Genomic DNA, 10,449 nt, shown 5'->3' on the forward strand with positions numbered 1-10,449 from the left:
AAATAATAATTTCAAACATTAGTCACACGGTTGAAATGCCATCCAATATTAATCATTTGTTCTTCAATAAGAAATAGAATTCTTCATGGCAAATGCCCCAGAGTTGTTTCACTCAATTATGATGTGGCCATTAAAAAACTAAACCTTTAGCTAAATAGGTAAAACGTTTCTGTAGGCCTGGCCGCACTTCTGTCGCTCCCTCCCTGTTGTTTCCATAGGCACCACACGCATCTGAGTCACCAGCAGTTGCACCTGACAGATAGGCCGTACTGAGCTTACACTCCTTACTGAGCTGTCCCGCTCACACCTAAAGATGCTGTGCTCACAGGAGCTGTCCGGCTGATGCACAGGGACGCACAACTAGGGAAGGCAAGCTTACCTTGCCTTGACCAGTTCACTCTAACCAGCAAACCCCAACTTTCTGTTTACAGTGATTCTCTTTTAAAACACCCTGCAACATGGACAGCAAAGGTAGCCCATCGATGCTGTCCTATGTCGTGGCTCTGCAGAGGACAGCACAGACGGCAGATACATTGCAGGCTAAAGGAAAAAGTCCTATGTAGGGAGATAGTCAGCAAGGGTTCCAAAAACATGCAAGAACTGGGATATTTATAATGTTCCAAGAGTCCCGTGATGATGGAGGAATGGAACACACCCGGGCCGTGGGCATCCAGCTGAAGTTGAGGTTCCACTGTTCGCTGCGGGCATGCAGGGGTCGGTTGTAGCGGTGGATGCTCCCAGAGAGAGCTAGTCCTCCTGAGCAAACACTTGCCTCCCGGTTTCCTTCCAGACAGGCTTCTGCTTCAGACCGGTCCATCACCCCCCAGTAACAGGGATTCCCTGTCATCGAAGTAAGCCTGGCACGAGGCAGTGGATGTGATCCATCTGCATGTGCACTTTCCCAGCTCCCTGTCTGTTAACGTGGGCACGGCTGTCTGGGACGCCTGCCGCGGCTTCTGCCCCCAGGACTGCCAACACAGCGTGCTGCCGTCCTCCTCTGAGTCACAGTTAGCTTGTGGAACTGCAGGACTGTCCCCAGTGATATCAGTCATTCCGGGAGATAATTTTGGTATCAGTCTATATAACGGATTAAAGCATTAGCTTCAAATGTATGTATTTGTGCATTGGGAGGGGGGTCGACCCCCTCTTCAATACTGAGCCATCTTCTTTCTCTAAGCCTGTCTTCTTCGTCTTCTGTAGAAACCAAAGATGGGTCGAGTGTATTGAAAAACATTGAATGTGGGCGGACCGCCGCGGTATGCTGTTTAATCAAATGCCATTTTGGAGCTAAATCTGAGCCAGCCGGGAAAGGGCATTTCTCCAGCATTAATTCTGAAAGATGTATTTTTCTTTTGTTTGAAAGCAGGGGTTTGGACTGCTTGCTGTAAGTTCTTATGGGAAAACACAACCCAGCGGGGTCCTGCTGGAAACTGTCCACGTTGTGCACAGAGCTGACACCAGGTCCACTTCGAGTTCTACCAAAGTTTTTGACAGTCTCTGATGAACTCTGAGTCTTGATAGAACAGGAATGCTTTTTCTGCCCACCCCAGGAGTGTGTCTAGAGTAGAAGTCCCTTCTTGAAAGTCTGGTGCCTGGGGTGGTTACACTCGAATCGTTGTCCTTTTCGATGCTTATGTCCACAGTCTGAGGGATTTCTACAGCATAGTTTTGGCTTCTCCTTGAAGAATTCTTTGCAGGGCTGAATCCCAGCAGCAAGACAACATGTTCTCTCGTAAGGGGCTGCTTTGCTGCTGGTCTTTTGCTGTGGCTTCCTCCCCCAGGACTAAAGAGATTCTGGAAGCTGTATCTGAAGTTATCCCACAGTCCCCCACTGTATGCATTGACATCAGGCCTCAGCAGCTCCCACATCCGTGGTAATTCTCTGGTTGTCTTCCACCAGCTCCTGGATTTGGGCCACAAGGTTTTCATTTGTCAAGGTTGATGAGCTTCCTTCTCTTGGCTCAGCATGGAGGTCATCTTGACCTTCTTTAAAACGCTTGATCCATCTGACCATTTGTTTTATGCAAGACAGCATTCCAGTAAACGTGTTGCAAAGTCTCAATGATTTGAGAAGATGTCCAGCGGAATCAATCAATTGAAGGCATTACAAAGGAAATGGAAGCATGGCCTCTCCAAATGCCACTTCTGTCGGGTGGGGAGCGCATAGCGGCGCACCCAGGGGCACCTGTGGCTGGGCAGGACAGGCCAACAGCGGCGCAGTCACCGGGAGAGCAAGTCCTCCTGCCTGCCCACCGGCCTGTCCAGTCCCTCCAACTGCCCGAGCGAGCAGTCTCACTTCCTCCAAATGGAGCCCGGGGACCACAGATCCTCCGGATGCCTCGCCAGGCCCGCACCCCCTTCCCCGGCCACCTCCCCATCTTCACTCTTTTCCCCTCCCCCTCTCCCCAACCCCCCTATTTTGTCTTCTTGATCTGCCCTTTGAAATTTTCTTTTCAGCTCTTTTACTTCATCATTTTTCCATTCCCTTTAGCTAGTCTATGATCAATAGTACATTTCATAATCTAACATCTACTTTTGTCTCCCCCCCCTTCTTGATTACCTGTTATTTTCTTCATGTATGATGGTCTTTACGTCATCCCACAACTCACCACGTCGTCACTCGTTAGTTTTCAGTGAGTCAAATCTGTTCTTGAGATGTTCTTTCAAATCAGTGGGATAGACTGAAACTTGTCTTTTGACTCCCGTGGTTTGTTTTAATTTTCTTCAGCTTCATCCTGAACTTGCATATGAACAATTGATGAGTGTTCCACAGTCAGACACTGTCCTAGTTTTAGCTGCTGATATTGATATTGAGCTTCTCCACCACCTCTGACACAGATGAAGTCGGTTCGATTCCTGTACTCCCTTCATTGAGGTCCATGTAGATGGTCACCATTCTGCAATGAAAAAGTTGTTGATCTTGCAAAAATCTGTCATGCAATCTACAGCTTAATTTCCTCGTGGCTGTATTTTCCAACTACTTATTCTTCCTCTTTGTTTCCAACTTGCAAATTCCAAACACCATTAATTATCAACACATCTTGATTGCATGCTTGATCAATTTCAGACTGAAGAAGTTGTCAGAATTCTTTAATTTCTTCATCAGTAGCTTGAGCGATTGGTACATATATTTGAATATTCTACTCCAGGGCTTCCAATAACATGATGACAATTACAAATTGGAATGCCATGACCCTTTCAGATTTTTTATATCTAGATGTAAGAACGGTACCCTATTTTATCAACCAAGATTGGCTAGTTTGTGCTATAGTAACATACAGTCTCAAAATCACATGATTCAAAATTATAGTTTATTTGACACACCCATACCATCCTCATTCAGGGTTGCTAATGAAGCCTCTATCATTGGGATTATTGCAGTCAGTAGAGCATGGATAAGTGTATGGAAAATCCCAGTTTAGTCCAACAACTTCTACCTAGAGATGACTCTCATCACTTCTGTTCTCTTTCTAATGGCCAAGTCAAATACATAGCCTTCTTTGAGTGCCTTGGATGTGCCTAGCAAACAGACAATATTATTGGTGGAACATCCTTAATGACTAGGATAGTCATTTTCTAGTTAAAATTAGTGTGGTAGTTACATAACCTGGCGTCAATTTCGGACTTGAGAGAATTAAGAGTGAAGGGGTGTAGTCTAGTCTGTTAATCAGGTCATAGTCAATGAGGCCTCTGTGTGGGCATGGCCTTCTCCTGAGGATTCTGGGAACTCCTGTATTTTCCTCCTTGGAGGCGGGAGACACTCTCTCTGCTTACTTTCTTGGAGACTGTATATTGACAAGGCCGATTCCCTGTGAGACATCCCTTAGGAGAAGCCATCCAGACTTACTCTGATACAGCCAGAACCCTGGACCTGGAGAAGGCATGTGGAGACCCTGCCAGCGCTGAGATGCTTACAGTACCACAGGATCTATAAGACTTCCCACCCACATGTCTGTGATCTTCCTGCATTCGGCATCATTGCATGTGTTTCGTGAGTCTGAAGAGGACTTTATTAATTGGTGACTGGCATATGGCTAATATCGGACTTATCGACTTGATCAGGACTGGGCTAGGATGTTTTCTCAATATTTAACTGCTCTTGTATATAAACCTCTTTATTATTTTTAATCGTTTTATTAGGGCTCATACAACTCATCACAATCCATACATACATCAATTGTGTAAAGCACATTTGTACATTCATTGCCGTCATCATTCTCAAAACATTTGCTCTCCACTTGAGCCCCTGGCATCAGGTCCTCATTTTTCCCCTCCCTCCTCACTCCCCCCTTCCTCGTGAACCCTTGATAATTTATAAATTATTATTTTGTCATATCTTGCCCTCTTTATTATACATATGAGTCTCCCCATATTGGTTTCTCTAGGCTACCCAGACTAACACAATTAGTTATGGATTTTCCTCTATTGTCGCTTCTCTTTCAACTATCTATATCCTTCAGAATCCTCGGCTAAGATGCTGCTCTCTAATATATAAAGGATGTACTTCCTAAACTGCTAGACCTTTAAAATGCCTCTGCACCTACTTAGACACCACAACTTATATATACAGCATGATGTTTAATGCATTACTGCAAATGTACTGTTCAAATAAATTAAAGTCAAACAGTCTTGGCATTTGGTCAGAAAGTTCCTATTACATTTAAAGGAAGCATTCATTGACAGTCTGACATCTTAGCATATTTAACTCTCTAATCATATCATCTAAAAAGCTAGAGAACTTATAGGGCAAGGGTATAGTTCTTCCCAGAGTCCTTCTGAAGATCAGACTTTAAACTGAGCCAAATTGGACTTCCTGATTTAATAGGGTGAGTTTCAGCACAGACCCCCATCATCAAATATTAAAATGATTATTGTATTTAATTTTTAAAGGGAAAATCAAAGCATTATCCTAAGAATGAAAAATAATTTGAAAATTTTGGTTTTTAAAATGATACGGAAATTATTAACTTGGATATAATAAAAGCGTGAAGAGGTGTATTCAACTATAGGACCTATTATCACACAATGTAAGGCAAAGAAACTCTGAAACATGCACCTAATCATAGAGTACCTAAGGCAAATGGAAGAAATGATAGAGTTTAAAAACACTGAACAGAAAATTTCAAAGCGCAGCTCAAGACAACAAAGCAAAGTATTATAATGAAATGTGCAAAGATCTAGAAGTGTTGCTGTTTGTAGGTGCCATATAATTGCTTCTGAGTCATAGCAAACCTGTGCACAACAGCGAAACACCCCCTGGTCCTGCGTCATCCTGACAATGTTCTGATGTTGGAGCCCATTACTGCAGCCACAGTGCCACTTCATCTTGTCCCGGCCCTTCCTCTTTTTCACTGTCCCTCATCGTTACCAAGCTTATTAGCTTTTTCCAGGGACTCGTCTCTCCTAATAGCATAAACAAAGTATGTCAGACTCAGTCTCTCCATCCTTCCCTGTAAGGAGCAGTCTACACAAAGCAGGTGCATAAGCAAATGTGGTGAAGAAAGCTGATGGTGCCCAGCTATCAAAAGATATAGCATCTGGGGTCGTAAAGGCTTAAAGATAAACAATAGGCTGAGAAAGAAAAAAGTTCACATGGAAGAAGGACACCAGCCTGTGTGATCATGAGGTGTCGAAGGGATCAAGTATCAGGTATCAAAGAACAAAAAAATATCATTGTGAATGAGGGGAGTGCAGAGTGGGGACCCAAAGCCCTTCTGTAGGCCACTGGACATCCCCTTACAGAAGGGTCGGAGGGAGGAGATGAGCCAGTCAGGTGCAGTATAGCAACGATGAAACATACAGCTTTCCTCTAGTTCTTAAATGCTTCCTCCCCTACCCCCACCTCCCTCCAATATCATGATCCCAATTCTACCTTACAAATCCGGCAGGACCGGAGGATGTACATTGGTACAGATAGGAACTGGAAACACAGGGAATCCGGGACAGATGAACCCCTCAGGACCAGTGGTGGGAGTGGTGATACTGGGAGGGTGGAGGGAAGGTGAGGGAGAAAGGGGGAACAGATTACAAATATCTACATATAACCTCCCTGGGGGACGGACAGCAGAGGAGTGGGTGAAGGGAGATGTCGGATGGTCTAAGATAAGACAAAATAATAATAATTTATAAATTATTGAGGGTTCATGGGGGAGGGGTGCAGGGAGGGAGGGGGGAAAATGAGAAGTGGATACCAGGGCCACAAGTAGAAAGCAAATATATTGAGAATGATGCGTGAAACCAATATACAAAAGTGCTTGACACACTGAATGTATGTGTGGATTGTGATAAGAGTTGTATGAGCTCCCAATAAAATGACTTAATAAAAAAAAGGAGCAGTCTATAATTCTTTGATTTGTTGGTTCTGTTGGCAATCCATAGTGCTTTCAAATTCTTAATGCATTGATTCTTCTTTGGTCTTCCTTCTTCAGTGTCCGACTATTACAAGCATATGAGGTGATTACAGATAGAACGTTTGAAAAGGGAGAAGATGGTGGTGCTACGGGAACTTGAGTGGCTGGAGAGGGAGATCTTTAGAGCAATCGAATTGCTGGAAAATCTACAAAGGAGTGGAGAGGAACCACCACAGAAACCCTAGGCTTTACAGAGAGCTTTTCATAATGAGTCCTGCAATGCTGTAGGAGAGATGTACAAACATGTCTATGAGACTGTGGCCATCACTAACAGACCATAAGTGAGAGCTCATGCAACTGCAAAGGCTACTGCTACTGGGTCAGCTGCCAGTGAAGGATATTCTCATCCTCGAGTGGTTGAACTGCCCAAAACAGAAGAGAGCCTTGGATTCAATATGAGGGGAGGCAAAGAACAAAACTCTCCCATCTACATATCTCGGATAATCCCAGGGGGGATTTTTTATAGACATGGGGCCTCAAAGGAGGAAATTAACTTCTTTGAAACTGAAGTGACCATTGAAGGAGAGCATCATGAAAAGGTCGTAGAATAGCTGAAAGCAGCTCAAGGGAAGGTTAAGTTCATAGTGTGAAATACACCCAAAGTCTTAGAAGAAATGGAGTCACACTTTAAAAAAATGAGATCAGCAAAGCGCAGGCAACAGACTTAATGCAGTTTAAAACCATACGGTCCACTTTGCTATTAGCTAGAGAAGTGATTGCACAAAATGAACAGAAACTTACCCTGACTTCTCCTTGCCATTTTATAAATGCCTGTTTTAACATCATTTATGGTTCCAGGGATATATATGTACTTTTTTTCTAACAAGATAAAGTAAAAGGATGATGAGGGCAATTCTTTCCCGCTATTTACACAGGTCTTTCTCAAATGCAAATTTTTGTTATAAAATTTTAGACTTTTAAAATGCTTTTTAAATATAAAAATGTACTTTTATGTTCTTTTTAAAATAAAGACTGACAAAGGGAAAAAGAGAGGAAAAGAAAATAACTAAAATCAAAATGAAAATGAGAAAACCATTACTACCTATACTACAAAAATAAAAAGGATTGTAAGAGACTACTCAGGAGTTAGGAAAACAAACAGATGTACACACTCAACAACCGCAGGCTGAAATAACAGAAGAAAAATTTAAGTCTCAAGTTGTAATATTTAAGGATTCTATGGGCAATATCTTGAAAGATGCAGAAGACATCAAAAGATGATGAAAGGAATTCAGAGTCAATAAAAGAACTGGTCTACATGCAACCATTTCATAAAGCAGCGTACATCAAGAAGTGATGCTATTGAAAGTAGAAGCCCAAGCTTCACCAAAAGCATTGGTGAAAAATGAGAATCCCGGGGTTGGTGAAATGCCAACTGAAATGTTTCAACAAACTAATGCATTTATGGAAGCAATCGTTCATCTATGCCAAGAAATTGGGAAGACAATTACATGACCAACCACCTGGCACAGATTCATATGTGTGCCCATTCCAGAGAAAGGTGACCCAACAGGATATGAAAATCATCAGTATCATTAATATCACATGCAAGTAAAATATTGTTAAAGATCATTCAAAAATGCAGTGGTACATGATAACAATTCTACCTTACATATCTGGCTGGACCGGAGGATGGGATGTACACTGGCACAGATAGGAACTGGAAATACAATGAATCCAAGACAGATGAACCCCTCAGGACCAGTGGGGAGAGAGAGTGGCGATATCGGGAGGGTGGAGGGAAGGTGAGGTAGAAAGGGGGAACAGATGACAAGTTCTACATATAACCTCCTCCCTTGGGGGTGGACAGCGGAGAAGTGGGTGGGGGAGACGTCAGATGATGTAAGATATAATAAAATAATAATAATTTATAAATTATCAAGGCTTCAGGGGGAGGGGAGAGCGGAGAGGGAGAGGGAAAAATGAGGAGCTGACACCAAGGCCTCAAGTGGAAAACGGGTGTTGTGAGAATGATGAAGTTAACATACGTACTAATGTGCTGGACACAAATGATATATGTATGGATTGTGATGAGTTGTATGAGCCCCTAATAAAATGATTATTTTTTTTTAAAAAGCATTTAAAAAATGCAGTGGTACATTGAAAGGTAGCTGCCAGAAAACCAAGCCAGATTCAGAAGAGGTCATGGAACAAGGAATAGCATTACTAACATCAGATGGATTTTGCCTGAAAGTAGAGAATACCAGAAAAATGTTTACTTGTGTTTATTAGCTATGCAAATGTCATTCATTCATTTGTAAGATGAAAGTTTCAAACTCAGATCATTTTCATCGTTAACCAAAATTGCTCATCTGCCTAAGTTCTGTTTTAGTTAAAGGCATTACAATCTATTTGTAGTAAAGTATGAGAGTCAACTTTCATTATTGCCTTCTTACAATGCATATTGTTTATCAAATTCTTTTCTTTCTACCTATGTGTCTCTGTTGTTTTTTGGTGCTAATGCGTTTGATCAATTCACAGGAGTTTTATGTACAACATAATGAAACACTGCCCTGTCCTGTGTCCTCCTGACAATCTTGTTAGGTTTGGGCCCATTGTCACAGCCACTGTGTCAATCCATCTCATTGAGATTCTTCCTCTTTCTTGCTGACACGCTCCATCAGAATGGCTGGTGGGTTCAAACCACCAAACTTGGAGTTAGTAGCTGAGTATGTTAACTACTTCTCCACCAGGACTCTTAAAAACTCTATACAAATGTTAAGAAACACTCTCACAGGTTTTGTTGCCTATATGAATATTAAATGGCATCCATAAAATTATTTAGAGAAAGAGGTTATTTTTTGTTGATCATATACCAGATAGAAAATCAAATCTCTAATATTCTGATAGGCCAAATTCTTAAACCCAGAGGAAACTTATGGTATGTGGAATCCATAAATTTGTCAACTGCAATTCCACTTAACAACTGAACAAAACAACCTTGGATACTGGTGAGCAGAATATAATTGCTGCCCTGTATATATATTTTTATATGTATATATTTATATATTTTTAACTCCCTAAAAGAAAACAAGCACATTTCTTAATCTATTTAAAGGACTAATTTTACATCTATAAAAGTATGCAGGCTCTTGTATTTTTTGGCAATAAAATTACTGCTCTGTATTTTTATTCTAATAGCGTATGTGGCTAATTGTTATTTAAGATTGAGTTTCAAGGGAAACTCATATTATCTCATGTAGTGAGTTGAACTGTGTCCCTAAAACACTGTGTTGCAACCTCAATCCCTGATAACTATGAATGTGACCATATTTGGAAATCATATCTTTGCTGATATAATTGTTGCTGCTGTTGTTGGGTGCCATGTACAATAGAAAGAAACCCTGCCCATTCCTGTGCCATCTTCACCAGGGTTCTTATGTTGGAGCCAAGTAGGCAGCCACTGTATCCATCTCTCTGGTCCAGTGCCTTCCTCTTTTTCACCACCCCTTTATTTTACCAAGTACGATGCCCTTTTGCAGGGACTGGTCTCTCCTGACAACATGTCTAAAGTATGTAAGATGAAGTCTCACCACCCTTCCCTCTACGTAACAGTCTGGCTATATTTCTTCCAAATGAGATTTGTTTGTTCTTTTGGCTGTCCATGGTACTTTCAATATTCTTCATCAGTACCACAATTCAAACAAACCAATTCTTCTTCAGTCTCCCTTATTCCATGTCCAACTTTCACATGCATATGCGAATCCAGGGCGGATGATCCCTTCAGGACCAGTGGAGTGAGTGGCGATACTGGGAGGGTAGAGGGAGAGTTGGTTGGAAAGAGGGAACTGATTACAAGGATCTATATGTGACCTCCTCCCTGGGGGACGGACAACAGAAAAGTGGGTGAAGGGAGACATTGTACAGGCCAAGATATGACAAAATAATAATTTATAAATTATCAAGGGCTCATGAGGGAGGCGGGAGGGGATAGGGAGAGGGAAAAAATGAGGACCTGATGCCAGGGGCTGAAGTGGAGAGCAAATGTTTTGAGAATGACGAGGGTAGTGAATGTACAAATGTGCTTTACACAATTGAT

The 10,449-nt window shown here is 42.0% G+C and overlaps 2 pseudogenes; one reads left to right on the plus strand and one right to left on the minus strand.

The window, feature by feature from the left end:
• Positions 1–394: 394 nt before the first annotated feature.
• LOC101664271 lies at positions 395–1,869 on the minus strand (annotated as a pseudogene).
• A 4,618-nt stretch (positions 1,870–6,487) lies between these two features.
• Positions 6,488–7,078, plus strand: LOC101663961 (annotated as a pseudogene).
• The last annotated feature ends 3,371 nt before the right edge of the window (positions 7,079–10,449 follow it).

Source organism: Echinops telfairi, unplaced genomic scaffold, assembly GCF_000313985.2.
Source record: "Echinops telfairi isolate 266 unplaced genomic scaffold, ASM31398v2 ScPeMD7_9;HRSCAF=40, whole genome shotgun sequence".
NCBI lineage: Eukaryota > Metazoa > Chordata > Mammalia > Afrosoricida > Tenrecidae > Echinops > Echinops telfairi.